Source organism: Berghia stephanieae, chromosome 4, assembly GCF_034508935.2.
Source record: "Berghia stephanieae isolate SIO BIC M18660-M18661 chromosome 4, UCSD_Bste_1.3, whole genome shotgun sequence".
Classification (NCBI taxonomy): Eukaryota; Metazoa; Mollusca; class Gastropoda; order Nudibranchia; family Aeolidiidae; genus Berghia; species Berghia stephanieae.
The window spans coordinates 52,193,659-52,211,526 of record NC_088363.1 but is presented as its reverse complement, the minus strand read 5'-3'; positions in this window follow the sequence as shown (position 1 = coordinate 52,211,526).

The following is a 17,868-nucleotide window of genomic DNA, read 5'->3' as shown; positions in this document are numbered from 1 at the left end:
GAATAAAAAAAAACCAAACAAACAAAAAAAAAACCGCAATAGAACGATACTATTTAGCGTTTAACAGCTCGTTGTCACCGTCATTTAAAAATCATTGACATAGTTTAAGCAGTTATCTGCCGCATTCTTGAAAGAACCGTATTTAAAAATTTGGCCAGAAAACTCGTCCTTCAAATATGGATTGATTTAAATGACCCTAATCTTGGCAAAAACACTTCGAGAAGTCTCAGATTTGAGATTTTTTTTCTCCAAAATATGGGTCATTTAAATCGATCGATATTTGAAGGACGAGTTTTCTGGCCAAATTCTTATATCCGCGTCATTCCAGGGTATGGCAGTTAACTTGGTTAAAACTAAAAAGAATGTCCTGATTACAAAATCGTTCTTTTTTTTTGGGGGGGGGGGGGGGGGAAGTTGGGTTTTTTTGGTTGTCTTTAGCTATTTAAAACAAACTTCGGCAGAGTCATATTATTAGTTCTCGTCAAATAGTAATTTAGACATTTTACAACAATATAATTATGACTACGCTAGCTTCAGACAAAATAGAAGCTCAATCAACCTTTAAGGAAAAGTATGACGTTTACCTATAACAAAAACTAGTTTAAACAATTTTAGTCCTTTTTATTTTGGGTTTCTTTTTATTGTTTTCAATCTAGTAGGTCGAATGAGAAAATGTTTGACCTACTTTTAGCCATTTTCTGGGTATATTACGGCATTCTTTAGCAAGAAAATAAAACTAATCGTTAGGAAAAATGGTGCTAATGAGGCTTGATTTGATTTTTCCTTATATAGAGGTTCAGCAAAGATTGTATTCTACCCTTCTGACTCGAATTAACTTAGATTAAACCACATAATTACTGCTAGGTAGCTTGACGTGGATGAATTGATTTGAAGCTAAGAATACAACAGTAATTCAAACAGGATTGTGCTTGGGTAGATGCTCTTTTTTTATGAGATTTTGTATAACGCAATATCCGTAAAACATGCTTTACAAGGAGTCCCTGACCAACGGCAACACTTAACATATAGGAAGTAACTTGACGCCTGTTAGGCGATATTACATTTTTTACGGACAAAGACAAGGCTGCTAATGATCAGGTACTCATTTTACACCTGTGTACGGGGAGAGAATGTGGGTAAAAAGCATTTTCCAAGGACCCAACTTTGCGCCGAGCCCAGGACTTTCCGATCCGAAAGCGAATCTCATACCACAAAACCATAGAGCAATAAAATTTAGCATTCGAATTCCAATTTCTTAAATATAAATAGATAGCCTAATTGTAGTGGGATTTACCCATAACATTGTATGACCCACAACAGTGCCATAAACAAAGTTTGACACCGCTCACCAGGACGACAGCAACATTTAAAATGTAAGGCGAAATATGACGTTTAAAATATGTTATTACAATTCTTCTTGACAGTCAGATCGGTGTTATTCCCGTAAGAAAATGTGATTAAAGAGCTTTTTCCAAGGACTAAACTGTACCCTACCAAGAGCGGGACAAGGCAAAGGATATACCGAAGGCCAGTCTCATACCCCAGGACCACACAGCCGCAATCAACTATTTACATCCAAAAACAATGTCGCTATTATCTACTTATCGATATTTTCTGACGCTACCTTCTCCTCCCGCTAGTGTTTTGTATTATTTTCTTCAGCAAAAAAGTAGCCCCTGATTGCCCACTTGTGGCACTGCACTGCGGGGGTCGCCTGGCTTGTCCGTCACTTATTATTTCTGAAGATTACTTCCCTCTAACTTAAAACAAGTTAAGCTTGTGACTCACTTAGAAGCATTGGTAAAAAAAAAATAAAAATAATAATGAATAAATAAACAAACCGATACTAAAAATGAAAAGAGGTTAACAAACATTCTTGTTTTCGACTACTTACGTTTTAGTAATAAATCTTGTAATTAAATTGTTTTGGGTATGCCATTAAATAACGTTTATCATTCCAATGAATTTTAATGAATATCAAAATATGCAATTTTTATCAATCATCTCTCTATCTTTCAAACGGTTTGAAGAACATAAAATTGATTAGTTTCCAAACATTGATGAGAGTTTGACATTAGGATCACTTCTACTTTACTCGTGAAATACCACGTATTTAGAATTTTGGCCAGAAAATTTGTCCCCCCAATATTGATCGATTAGAATGACCCTCATATTGCCAAAAACAAAAACAAAAAAAAAAAAAACAAAAAACTTTCAAAGCTCGGACTTTGCTTTGCAAGTCCTAAGTTTCAGAGTTTTTGCCAAGATGAGGGCCATTTTAATCGATTGATATTTGAAAAAGAGTTTTCTAACTAAAATTTTAAATAGTTTTTTTTCCGAGTACGACAGAATTGTAGCAACATGTCTTTTGTATGTTTATCTAGCTCCATACGTTGAGTTATCACAAAGAATTGTTCGTTCGGGTTGATAATAATACACAGGAATTTATTGGAAACAAGCAGATTGAGTAAAAACTCTCGCCTACACGTCTTCGTGTTAGCCTTTACTAGCTGAATTCGATTTTGATTAGAGATGTTTTATAATGATAACAATAAAAGAAACATTAATTGGAGATTGGAATGTAAGGTTACGATTTATAAAACCCAAGATTTGTTGTTATTTCGATATTCCCTTTCATCGCTTGTATATTTTGAATAGGTTATTGGGAGACAAGCCGGTAGAACATCTATAAAAACTGCTCGCCTTTCCATCTTCATTTTAAATCTTTACGGGTAAATTTCGATTTTGATCAAGCTAACTACTTAGATCCTTTCGTTTTTTTTAGCCTAGAGCAATTACAAGGGTGCCCTAGATCGATAATTGAAGGACAGGTTTTCTAGCCTAAATTTGTTTTATCCTGTTATTTTCAGAATACGTTAAAGCGGTACGAGTGTGGCTTCCAATATGGCTCTAATCTCATCCTTGTTGCTGCTCTTTTGGTGCAGATAAACTAGCTGCACAGTTAAAAACTCTGATTGACTAACAGGAAAATGATTTGAAAGGAGTTTTGGTCTCGTCGTCAAAAGGGTTAATGCCATGCTTGCGTTCAAGCTCGGTGTAAAATGTGTTTTGTGTTTATATGAGAAGATAAAAACATGTGGAGCAGGTTTCGATATCGGATAATGAGAACAATAAAAAAGGATGGTAAGTAATATTATCGACAAATTGGATGCAAAGCTGGGAGAATTACTAGAGCCGACGTGCACTTATTTTCAGGTCTGATAACCCAATTTGTTATGGTCTCATTTGTTTTAATGGAAATGCTTTCAACCCAACGCAAAATATTCTCCATTACATCAATGTTAAAACGAGCCCATAATTGTGTCCTGTTATCAGACCTGCAAATATGTTCACCTCGGCTAGAGCATTTACCTGGAAAGCAAACCCTTTCACTTCGATTCCCTGTTGAAGCGAAGACTTTTTTGTGGGAAAATTCTGACTCCCATACCTTCATTACTAGTGCTTACTAAATTTACTTCCGTAAATTCTTTTTTCAGAGTTTTGAAGTCGGTTTTAATTGTTTCTTTTTAATAGATTGATTTTGAAATGCCGCAGAAAGTTTATATTCTTCTTCTTCCTTTCCTTCCTCTTAATCATCTCCTTTTTCTTCTGCAAATAAACCGACTGACTGAGCTCTCTGGTCAGACTGGGTATTACTGTCGGAGAGCATTTCATTGAGAAAAAGTATGGTACTTTTCGATGTTGCGTTGAATCTTTCAATAATATTTCTCAGAAGCTTTATAACAGCAAACATCTTGTTCTTTATGCGGATCATATTTTTGTAATGAATAAAGATGACGTGGGACTGTATGGTCGCAAGAATGTGTATTCTTCATACATTACTTTGCTCGCCCAATTTGAGACAGTGATATGTTTCCAAATTTGACCACCAATAGTATTAATTCTTGAACACATAGACCAAAGGGCTAGAGCTCAGGTGGTCGCTGGTTCGGATAAGTAAGTAAGTTCTTGAACACATAAAAGTATGCAAGCCCTGTCATAAGAGTCAATTGTCACATGTGTACTGTGAGAACTGGATTCTATTTAAGCATTGTACTAAAATATATTTGTTTAATTTTTTGCATTGGGTCTAATTCTGACCGATTAGTTTAAATATTTTGAAAATTATTTTCAAAAGGATAATATTGATGTCTGTGTTATCTAAAAAGATATTTTCTGTAAATAAACAGATATCGATCAGTAGGCTCCAGATATATCCGTTACTTCCACCACTACTTTTATATAAAACACCCTACCCTCTTTAACCATTTAATTTAACTGTCAAACCCTGGAAAAATCTCGTTTTTAAAATTTGGCCAGAAAACTCGTCCTTCAAATATCGAGCGATTTAAATGGCCCTCATCTTGGCGAAAACCTTCAAATCCAGGACTTCGCGATTAGTGTGAGAGTTTTTGCAAAGGTGAGGATAATGTAAAATTTAAATCGATCGTTATTTCAAAGACAAGTTTTCTGGCCAAATTTCTAAATAGGTGTCTTTCCAGAGTACAGCAGTTAATGGTTAATGCCAACAGATTAAATAGATATATGGTGTAATATCGTTCTTCCTGGCTGACCGTCAAAGGATCTATATTTCTTTGGGTCGCGTATTTAGGTCTACTTCCTGGTTTATGACGACAGTTCCACATTGATTTAAAAACCTTTAACGGCTGGGTTCGAATGTGTTCCTAAGGTGACAGAATGTGTGTCTTGTGGTCTTTTGGTACGATATATGCCTTCGTACCGGTAGGTTCCTGGTTCAAGTCCCGCTTTGCTTGGATTCCCCCACTTTACTTAGGTTTAAAATTAGTACCTGGCAAGAGCGTTGTGTCCGTCAGAATGATACTGACGACGTGAACATTTTTATATTATATTTTGCGCTGGTTTGAGAGTATTTCCATTACAACAATGAGCCCATAATGATTTCGGTTATCAGACCTGCAAATGATAAGTACACGTCGATTCTGTGGCTTCTTAATTGGTTGGGATACAAAAGTAGTGTTGTTTTTATGTCACTATATACAGTACAATGCATCAGGATTAAAGCGTTATCTTTCAAGTGAATAAACTTAAAGTTAATGTCCTATACCATTCTTCTTTTGTTATAGAAGGTTTAACGTTGCATGTCTTGAAAAAGACTGGCGATATTAAAAAGAACGGAGATTTTTATAAAACATTGACAAGAAAGTTTTTTTTACAATGTTAAAACTACGTCAAAGGATTTTAAAAGGATCAAAATACAACTGGTACTATTTAAGGAATAAAGTCACATAAGTCAGCGAATTAAGAAAATAATCCCCAAAAATATCAACATGGGATCGAACTTTAGACCTCCCAATAACCTGATTCGGAAGTTAAGGTTTGATCCCTAGTCGAGGCAGGCTGGGTTTTTCGGATAGTGTTTATTTTGTTCTTGTACTTTTCTTTTTTGTTATGTCTGGTACTGTTTCACACACACTTTTCAAGATTTTTAACTTTAGTCCAGGAATTTAATGAATGTGATCGTTAGATGGTGCAATTTCTACAAAAGTGCTCAAAGCCAACACTTTAAGAGTGGGACGAATTATGACGCTACTAAGTCGCTATTTCCTCCCTTCAGAGTAAACGTTATAACCGCCCAGGTATTCATTTTACTCACGACGAGTACGATGAGAGAATGTGGACACGGACGAATATCATACAAGACCCTGAAGCCGCAGTCAAACATTAAAGATTACATTATTTTTACAAGTACTTATAGTATGAAGCCCGATTCGCAATTCTCATATAACATATGCTAATCTAACTAGTTTATTGTCTTAACTCTCTCCTTACTGACGATTTTCCGGATTTTCCTCAAAACATCATTATCGCACAACAATTCTAAAACGCTAACACAAAGGGAATAAGAACGTGCTATCTATTTTGTTTAGTACTTATAAATATAACAACAATATTAATATAACAACAATATTCTTCGAATTGTGTGATGTACAAAAGAACTCTGAATGAAAAGAAATGTAGGTTGTATTGTGACGAAAGTTACGATTTTCCTATAGTTGGAAAGGAGAGGTTTAAGTTGGAAAAAAAATTCTCGATCGATATTTTGAAGGACGAGTTTTCAGGCCAAATGTTTATATCTGATTATTTTACAGTTCACGGCAATTGGTTAAGGAGAAAATTGAAATTCATAAACCCTCAACGCTTTGGTTGACTCTCCATGAGTATGGAAACACGAACAAGGGACGTCACTATTTCTTGGAACGGTCAGTGACACTTTGACAAGCGAATATTCCTTATAAATTCTTATTTTATTTCATTGTAGAATACTATGATTGGTTTGTATTAGGATTTAGAATGATAATTTAGTAAAATTAACCCTAGCCGAAAACGGGTTAAATCTCTGTGAATTGACTTGGGCTGACATGATTATGTCCGTCGATTTCCAGACTTTATCCCAAATATCTCATAAGACGGACACAGACACTTTGCTTCTTTAACTCGGTGTTTTTGTCTTAAATGAAACAGCTTTGACCGTATTTTTTCTCATGATTTCCTTAGTTTAGTTGGCCAGAGAGTTAAACAACATAACAGTAAATCTGTAAACATTGTGTTGACGAAACCATCGGAGTCGCCGATTAAATGGGCTGACTATTATATTTAGAAGAAGGTCGCAATGTATTTCTTGATGCAGTAAATACACATTTTGTTAAAACGAATATATATCTATCTTGTCAAAATTGATCAAATTATGAGGTTTCCTTCACATTTTGACGCACCCCCTAAAAGCGAGGGACTAAGTTTATGCGTTTCATGGGTGCCGTGCCAAAACCAAAAAAGTAACATTTATAATCACTTTGTGCTTGACTCAATCTTTTGGCATGAGTTGCAATTCGGCATAATAAAGATTTGAATTGATCTTTTCTTTCTTTTATCTCAATTTCTTAGAATATTCTGAACTCTGCGTTTTGACTGGCTGTGTGTTGTTATGTCTCAAAAAAAAAGCGAAGATTATCTACTTTATCAAGAAAACATCGTTCCACAAACTTTGGCGAAATGTCATGCAGTATATTGGCTTTATTATAATTTTAGTCCACGAGTGAATTGCTGATCCTCATACCAATTACCAAGCCTTTATTTTCGCTTAAAATCATAACAGATGACCAATACAACTAACAACAATTCACCAGAAATAGCACGAGTGAGGTTATTAAAGGATTTCCATAAAATATATTTGTATTGTAATAAATGGATTTCTGTGATATAAATCACTTCTTTTATATGTATACATCGTCTCCATTCGGTATTATTTAGACGTCTATTATCCTGAAAGACCTGATTTATGAAGTTAACGTCACTCTGATCTTAGTTATTGTTTTTTGCTATCCACGTTTATGAGTAATTCTCACTAAACTGTATTAACCAGACAATAAAAGTTCATGGTTGCACATAGTGTTGTGTGTTGGTCCGTTATACATCCGGATGGCAATGTTGTGAGTTTCTTAGCCAAATGCACATTATCTATAATTGTGCCACATCACCTCAAAAGACTATGTGGTCTTGTGGTATGACGCTCGCATTCGGGTTGGAAGTATCAGGGTTAGAGTATCGCTCTGAGCGGCACACAATTGAGCCCTTAGAAAAGCCTCTGTATTCACATTCTCTCACCATAGGTGTAAAATGAGTACTTGGCCGTTAGCAGCATTTTTTTATCAGAAAAATATTCTAATATCGCCTAACAGGCGTTATGCCTTGTTCTGCATGTTAAATATGGCTAGGGATCCCTTGTAAGCGCGTTGAGCACGTTAGTATCTTATCTTATCTTACTAAAGGCTCAATATGAATTATCCTGTAAGGAATCGGGTTATCAGACTTGCTTATAAGTGACGTCGGGTAGACCAGGTGTAAAAAGAGGATTTTAAAGTTAAAATTAACAAAACTGTGAAATTTTAGTCTTTGTCAGTTTAATAGATCATCACATTATCAACTCTCTTCAATAAGATTTTTTTTTTAAATCAACCTTACCCTCGTAATTTTTGCAATACATTCAATTCGAATCATTTTAACCACCCACCATAATACCCTTTTGTGGTGATGGATCATAAATATAAAACTCATTTGAGTTTCTTTATTTTCTTTAGATGAAATACATAATCACATCGTTTTTCAGCTAGCTGATCACATTATGTTGTCATTATGTTTTGAAAACCATAGAATCAAACAGACAATAAAATTTATGTGCATGTTGTATTTTGTCTCGCGTAACTTAATCTTCTTTCCATGTGTGGCACAGGGGGTCCCGTTAGCTCGGTAGATACACTCCCTTCATACGCAAAGGGACCGAGATCGAACCCGGCTGACGTCGAGATTTTTTTTTTGACACCTCAGTCCACCTAGCTGTGACTGGATTGTTGGGTGTGTTAGATCTGCCGGAAAGTACTTTGTGATAGGACTAGCTATTCAAATGATGCTATTGTTCGTTTCACACTATAGAAACGGAGATAAACTCCGGCTCCATGGGCCTAATGGCTCTGAAGGACTAGTTTCCTGTATTGCCCATTATCACAACACGGTTTTGACCATCTAAATTTGGCCAAAAACAAAAATTTAAAAAACCCCCACAAAACACAACAACAAAATAACACCAAAAAACTCGTCCGTCAATTATCGATCGATTTAAATGACCCTCATTTCGTGAAAAAAAAACTTTATAACTTTGGACCACGCAAACTTCCCTTTGTGTGTGAATCGAGTGCTCTACCAATTGAGTTATCTGGAACACCTTGACAATTGCCAGATTATAATGAAATCCAACCCCGCTTGAAGGGGGTTAATTCGAAACTAATGCTCCACACGTTCAACTTTGTGTCCTTTGCATTATAATCTATTTTAAAACATTTCGAGACAACTTTAGTGGATCATTCTCACCTAACTGTACCATTTTTCTTTCAACAAAACGTATAAAGATACGGGTATTGATGTGTTTCACATGCACAAGGAATATTTTTTACTGTTCTTTTAGTGGAAGAACCGCAAAATTAGCGGGTAAATAAAGCCTTTTATTCCACCCCTCTCATTGGAAAACCCTATCATTTCTTAGTAAATACGTATAATTGTTGAATAATGCTTTGAAGAAGAATAATTAGAAGAACCAGAACAACGAGATTTTATTTAACGCAATATTTAATCATAGGCAATATTACAATTGGTTTCGGTCAAAGACAACGCTGTTAACGGTCTAGTACTCATTTTACACCTGAGTACTGTGAGAGAATGTGATAAAGAGCCATTTCCAAGTACTCAACTATGCACTGCTCAGAGCGGGACTCGAACCCAAAACTTCCGATCAGAAGACGTGTGTCATATATAGACCACATAGCCGAAGATGACTAAGAAGAAGAGGAGAAAAAGTAAACTCAAGAAATTTCAACAGGAACTGCGATTTGCATGATTTATGACACGTGTGAAATGCATGTTGCACATTTTAACATCATGTAAACCACATGTTTTCTTTCGTTAACATCCCCATACGGTAATAACGTGTAATTTATTACCCGCAAAGATTACTAGATGAGACAACATTCATGATGCATGGAAGGTGGAAAATTAATCACGAATTTCTATTTTGGGGATTTTTCTACTGATAAACACCCGCCGCGTTATCGACTTTTCGCGAAAGCAATATTATCATTGTTTTGCTGATTGAATAAGCAAACAACACAAAAAGCGCCTTGTCACGCTAACTTAGTTCTTTAATCCAATTATGTAGCTACAGATCGTTGTCTCTATCTGGATTAAAAATAATTGAATTTCATCATGAATAAGAAGCCGGAATACAGACACTGACAGATATATGTGACCCTTCGCCTCAGAATGGTATTAAGTCGGATGACTAAGATGCTGAAAATGGAATTTGTAGCCAGAAATATCATGCTTAAGTTGAGTTTATATGCTTTATAGAGGAGAAGGAATATCATATGTTACTGTGCTAAATACCAACGTTTCATATTTTGACCAGTTTAACTATAATTTGACTTTTTAGTATCTGTTCCATCCCGACATAATACCGTTTTGAGACGAGGTGTCACATATTGTCAGATAATTTACAGAAATCTACATTCTCCGCCACGGCATCATTACACATTACATGGAGGAACATAGATAATCCATCAAACTTGATGTATGATGTCAACAAGAATCACCCATGTTGTCCAAAGTGAGCAAACGACTGGTGGTTAATAATCTGGTCCAAGGTAAAAGTAAAAAAACAAAATGAAGTGCAGGGACCTTCCTGGTCACATTAATAGGTCCCTGGAGCCAGAGTTTTAATTCCGGTGTCTATAGATAGTATGACGTTGACGTCACTTGGGTCTTTGTTATTGCTTTTTGCCATCAGCGTTTATGAGTAATTCTCACGAGACTGTATAAACCAGACTATAAACGTTCAAGGTTACACATAGTTTTGTGTGTTGTCCGTTATACTTCCGGGTGGCAATGTTGTGAGCTTCTTAGCCGAGCGCATAATATTGAAAGCGTGAATCGGATAATAGCAATAGGACGCTAGCCTGTCGCCAGATCTAATAGACCCAGCTATTCATTTACTGCTGGGTGGGCAGAGGGGTCGGAACATAATCTCGACTCCACCCGGGATCGATCTCGGTCCATGTGCGTGTGAAACGAGTGCTCTACCAAACAACTGAGCGATTAAGACCTGGTCACAGTGCAATGTCTTATTCACTCGACCACTTCGCCATTTGGAGATTAACTTATATATATATATTATATATTATATTATATATTAATATATATATATATATATATATACTTTAAACGGAACCACTTCAAGAAACAACAACAGTCAACAAAACAACTCAGTCCTGACGATGGCAAATTAAGCCTAAACATTAATGTAACTGTCTCAAATGTGGAAATATTAAAAAAATAAAAAATAATAAAAAATAATATATATATATATATATATATATATATATATATATATATATATATATATATATATTTTAATAATATGGTTGAGTATTTAGGCCATGCAAAAAATTTAAACGGTCAAATAATAGGGAATGAGATTTCAAAACAGATTTAAGAGTAGCGCCCCTTTGTTGGAAGTCGACAGACGCTATTGCCATTAATGGTGCCAACCATTAGCGGGAAGTTCAGTAAGTTTAGGAAAGGTTGTCTCGTGCTCATCGTATTGTATTATTTATCAACATCTTTTAATTTTAATTTGTAGTCTACATCATATTTTGTTAACATTTCATAAAGGAGAAAACTAAAGAAAAGATCTACGTTGATTATGATATGCATTTTTGTAAAGAAATATGAATAATAAATTTCGTATTTGGAGCGCTTGGCTTTTAGTTGGTTTGTTTACAAATAACTTCTCCGCCGGTTACGTCCAATCAAGGGACGCTACTCTTCCGCTAATCTCATTCCCTATATTTTCACGATTTGCGGTATACTCGCTACACTCTATAATGCTTCATCTAATGAATACAACACCGGTTATGGCGAGGCAACTAATCCTTGAAATACAATTTATCAGTTTGACGTCTTTGGTTGTATCAAAAGCTTTAAAAATATAATATTGTGGCTGTTTCTAGCGACTTAATAGCACTGTTATAAACTGGCATTTGCTGGTTACCCAATATGGTCTTGTGTATTGACTCTCGCCTTTCGGACTGGAGGGTGCAGGGTTTGAGACCCACTCTGAGCGGCACATTGTTGAGTCCTTGGAAAATGATCTTTAGTCATGTTATCTTACCGTACTCAGGTTAAAAATGAGTACCAGGCCGTTAACAGCGTTGTCTCTGTTTTAAAATGGTAACATCGTCTAATAGTCTCGTCCTAAATGTTAAGTGCTGCTGTTATTTAGGGCCCCTTGTAAAGTGCGTTGAGCACGTTTAGTAGATATTGCGCTATATAAATGATCTAGTTTTGTTTACTCTTTTGGTAAGAAACTTGTCTACGGAAAAGTACCTTCCATCATATCCAACAGACCTAATTATCCAGGGTGACGGTGGGGGGGGGGGGGGGGGGGGGGGGATGAGTCTACATCGGAATTCCACCCGGGATCGATATTGGTGCGTTTGCTTGCTAAGTGAGGGCTCTCCCAACTGAGGTATCAGGACACCCAGTCAATTAAAATAATCTTTAGAAAATGCTTTACCCAGGGACAGGGAAACAAAGTATATGAGGGAAGTAGAGCATTGCGAAATGTCGACAGGTGAGCGAGTACACCACTGTCACATTTTCATTGTGACGAGATGCCAGGTAATTAAATAGATAAATATAAAAACTGAAATAGATTTCATTACTTTATATGATAATCAATAATTATAAGAGATGACGTTAGAATGTAGTTAAGAATTCATTATTTTCCTTAATCGTGTATTTTTTAAATATTTTATCTCAATATGACAATCCTTAGAACAACAAAAAAAAAAGATAAATAATATCAAATCACAATGATATGTACTTTTACAAAGCTTCGAATGTCATAGTTGAAGATTCTTTCTTTTTTTAAAGTCAAGTTAATAATTTCAGCTGCAATATGAATAATGAGATAGTTTCCCAAAATATGAAATGAGAGTGACACACATACACAGGGAGTGTGTGTGTGTGTGTGTGTGAGAGAGAGAGAGAGAGAGAGAGAGAGAGACAGAGAGAAAGGAGAGAAAGAGAAGAAAGAGAGAGAAAAGGAGAAAGAAAAAGAGAGAGAGAGAGAGAAAGAGAGAGAGAGAGAGAGAGAGAGAGAGAGAGAGAGAGAGGTAGAGGGGTGGTGGGGGGGGTGTAGAAAGATATATTATTGCTAGAAAGAAAGATCGAGAAAAATAAATCGCGAATGGAAAGGTTTATGAATAATCTAAGTTTTTGGATTACAGTCATCTCTCGGTAATCAAGATATTTGTAAACCGAACATGTCAAATCTCGAAAAGAATTTTACGAGAACAATTTTAACCTTTATGGGCGGTGACGTGTAAATGTGTGACTTATGTTATCAAAACGATATTTGGTAAGAGTGAATTTCTGGCGTACTCTGAAATAAACAACATTTAGGAATGTAAATATGAAATTGTGACTTTGATTTTGTGACTAACATAATTACCTCATATTTCGATCACTTTTACTTTAAACTAACTGTTTAGCAGCTCCTTCATAAGTTATATTAACGTAACAAGACAATCGGTCTCATGTTTGATTCATCGGATAAATAACCCCGAAATCATGGGAGGTGTTTTAGTGTGGTATGACTGTATGTAATTATGGAAATGAATAAATAATTATATATTTTTCATATCGGGTTCCTCAAAAATATAACTGGAGCAGGAATTTCCTGCTGCAATAATGTGTCTGTGCATCTTTTATTAGCACTTCAATGTATCGAGTATCATTTGGCCATTCATTGGCCGAGAATGTGGGGGTGAGGATGGGAAATTTAGGCGAGAAAGCTGGGGTAACATGTAGAGAGAAAGTGTGTGTGAGAGAGAGAGAGAGAGAGAGAGAGAGAGAAGAGAGTGAGAGAAGAGGGATATAGATGGATGGAGAGAGTGTGTGTGTCTGTGTGTGTGTGTGTGAGAGAGAGTGAGTGAGTAGGTAGGGGATAAGGAGATGAGTTAAAAAGAAGCTTAATTTATTCAGTTGTGTTTATTCTTGTGAATAATGAGATAAGAACACATAATTTATTTGGTTATGAGGTCTGTAATTATTAGAAGACATTTTTGCAGAACGAATGTCTGTATATTTGTGTGCGTGCGTGTGTATGTGTGTGAGTGTGTGTGTGTGTGTGTGTGTGTGTGTGAGAGAGAGAGAGATAGAGAGCATGTGCCTTTGAATCAATCTGTGAACATTGTGAACGCTCATTAATATTATAAAAAGATAGACAGAAAGAAAGATATGTTGATATGTGGATGGATGGATAGAAAATGAATAGATCGATAGATAGAGAGATATATAGAGAGATAGCTGGATAGATAGACGGACAGATATATAGTTAGATGTATAGATAGATATATTAATAGGTAGATAAATTGATTGATATATGGACAGATAGATAGATAGATAAATAGAGAGAGAGAGAGAGAGAGACAGAGAGAGAGAGAGAGAGAGAGAGAGAGGCGTGGGAGAGAGATATAGAAAGAGAACTAGGAAGGGGAAAAGTTTGAAAGAAATGGAGGCGGGAGTGAGAGAGAAATTATTTTTTAATGAGCTTTCATATAGCGCAATATCCACTAAGCGTACTCAAAGCGCTTTAAAAGGGGTCCCCGGACAACAGTAACATTTAACATTTAGGACGGGACATGATGCATGTTAGGCGATGTTACATTTTTTGGGACATATATAACACTGTTAACGGCCAGGTACTCATTTTACACTTGAGTACGCTGAGAGAATGTGAGTAAAGAGCCTTTTCCAAGGACTCAACTATCTGCCGAGCGAGGCTCGAACCCAGGACCTTCCGATCCGAAAGCGAGTGTCATACCACAAGACCGCATAGCCGCGCAAAAATAAAGGTAAAAAAAGGTCAATGAGAAGGATCATCTGACTGTGATATATATATATATATATATATATATATATATATATATATATATATATATGTACAAACATAGCCCCACATATATATGTAGCTATCCACTGACGATTGGCATTGGATTCTGGTACCACTTACATCGATCGATATTTGAAGGACGGGTTTTGTGGCCAATTTTTTTTTTAATACTCGTCTTTCTGGAGTACGGCAGTTAACAGGTTAATATTAGGGAAACGTGATCTGAGATGGGCTGCCAAATTATTCTTTCAGGTCGTAAGTATGATAAGTAGGAAACAATATTCCATTTGTATTTAGTGGTTCACTGCCAAAACATCTTAGTTCGGTTTGGCAAGAAATCGTTTTACTTCATATCCCGATTAACCGTTTTAAAAGGATTCAACATGAGACTCAAAGGAGCGCTCAGGTTTAAAGATTTTGGACAACATTCGGGGTCAATATATTAAATTATAAAGGGGAAGAGAGACAGAGAGAGAAAGAGTAGCTGGAAGTGAAATATCTTTTGAATATTATAGGTATGGCATTATACCAAATGTAACCAAATGACAAATTGCCATATTTATGGACAATAAAGCTGTATTATTATTATTATTATTATTATTATTATTATTATTATTATTATTATTATTATTATTATTATTATTATTATTATTATTATTATTATTATTATTATTATTATTATTATTATTATTGTTTTTATTATGCCGAGGCCTCATTGCCTTCACATCGTACAACGTCAAACATATTATAGTAAGATTTTTTAAAATTAATGGCGCGTATGTTTTTGTCTTTTCTCAGTTGTCTCTCTATCAAAAGTTGTAAAAATGTGTGTCAACCTCTGAATCAATTTGTCTTAACTGAATTTTGGACCACGTTGATGCCATAAAGTTTTCTTCTTTAAGACCTATAAAAAAAACTACTCTAAAACCTCTGTCATAAAGTAAGAGATTTCACCCTGTTTAATATGTAACTAAACGAGTTACACACCACAAAGTATGAGATGAATTCATCGTTTTTCCAAAATAATCTCCTTTGTTCCGGCTAGTGACTATGAGTTCACGCATTAACTTTTGAATATATCATTTATGGTACATCATGTCACAATTATCGAACATTGATATGGAAGCTCAAGCTTTAAATCATTTTAAATAGTGATTGTTAATTTAATGTTATCAAATTAACAATGAATGCTGTTTCTAAAACTTTGAAAAGTTGTATCTCACAGAGCATTTAAAGGTTTTAAAAACATATTAGGCTCTTAAACAATACGGTACGATACAATACAATACGGAATCTCTATAGGTGCCACACTCGCAAAGTTGCGTAAAGAAGTTTACATGTATCTATCGATAAGCCATTAAAGAGGACGGCTATGGAATTGGAATTTCACAATCAACCATGAGAAGATGGCTATCGATATACGACAGAGAGATCACCAGTGTTGAACCATGTGGTAGGAAAAGGATCCCAGACAACTTCGATATAGATATCATCCAAATATGTATGGAGTTGGGTGAACGTAAACATATATCCGACAAAACATTGGACGTCTGATAATTCGGGCAGAAAAATGCCCATGGGTTCTGGACAGAGGATCATGGTCAATCTTGCAGGTGGTGAAAACACTGGATTTTTAAAAGGATTTTTTTTCTCTCTCTGCATCATCTGGAAGGTAGAGAATAACATTCTGGGATCAATGCAAAGGTGTTTGAAGATTGGCTAAATACCGTTTGCTGCCTTCCCTCGAAGCACCCAGCTGTAGTGTATTGGACAACGTTACCAATCTGTGGACCATGCCCACGTCAAGGCTCCAACTTTGGTAAATATAAAAGCTGACATGATTTCGTGGGTTCGATCACTACATATTCTGACCATTTATCAAAGAGATAACTATACTCCTAAGTAAAAAAAAAAACGAACCAGTAACAGTTTTCAAAGCAGACTGACTAATCAAGGAGTTTTGAAATGATGATTGCACAAATTACATTAATGAGTTGCTCATCCAAACGAAATTTGTGAATAAGGGAAATTGTAAAAGTTTTCTTGAGGCTATCTACTGAGGTCGTTGATCTTAAAGGTCTATGTAGAAAATATCAAATCATCTTTCCGATTTTTCGATTGATCAAAATGAAGTATTGGAGTGACATGACAATAAGATAAAATCTGTAATTTTGAAAATGAAATTGAAAAAAACGGGAAGAGAATACAAGACAAAATTATCCCCCCCCCCCAAAAAAAAATAAAAAAAAACCAGCCAAATTAAATGAAAATAATTCTCTGGCAAAAATGAAATAAGACGCTTTGTCCTAGTACAACAGCTAGACTGTACTTAGTGGCGTTTCTATATCTGACCGAGAAAATGATTGGCAAATGTTTGTAATTCTGGAGTCACAAAAACTGATTAACTCTCCCCTTACCGATCATTTCTAGTATTTTCCCAAAATGGCAGGCTTACCCAGCAGAAAAATTGGCCTTTTAAACACAATCAATCCCTCTACAAAACAACGTTATGTTCTTATTTATTAAAGAAAGATCATTCTTCTGTCTATTATGTACAAAATAAATCTGAATTTAAAAAAAAGATGTATATTGTGTCGTAACAAATGTGACGATTTTGCTGCAGGTGGTAAGGAGAGGGTTAAAGGAAAGGGGGAAGATACAGAGAGAGCGAAAGAGAGAGAGAGAGAGAGAGAGAGAGAGAGAGAGAAGATAGATAGATATATATATATGTATATATATGATATATATATTATATATAGAGAAGAGAGAATGAGAGATGAGAGAGAGAGAGAGAGAGAGAGGGATGGATTGTAGACACTTGGATTATATTTAATTGAAACGATTTTGAGTTATAGATTTATGAGGTATATATTTTTAACATTAAGTCTTTTCGTCGTTGCCTTTCACTATTTACTTTATATATATATATATATATATATATATATATATATATATATATATATATATATATATATATATATATAAAGTGTTTATACTTAATGTTAATATTAACATTTGTTTTTCTCTTTACAAGGTTCACAAGGAAAACTTGGGAAGGCTTTTTTCTAAAAAAAAAAAAAATATAAACAGTTTTTCCATCTGTTTCTGTGATAAAATGGAAACAATGAATAGAATGATGGAAGAATGTTATGATGGTTGTTCTGTTAACTCATGATTATGTGGGTCATCTCTTAATCTAAATAACATCCATCATTACATTTTCATACTGTTAAACAAAGAGGTTTAAACCATTTTCAGGTGACCAAGAAACACAGTTCTAGGCATAATAATCACGAATAAAAATAATAGTAATCAAGGACTATAAA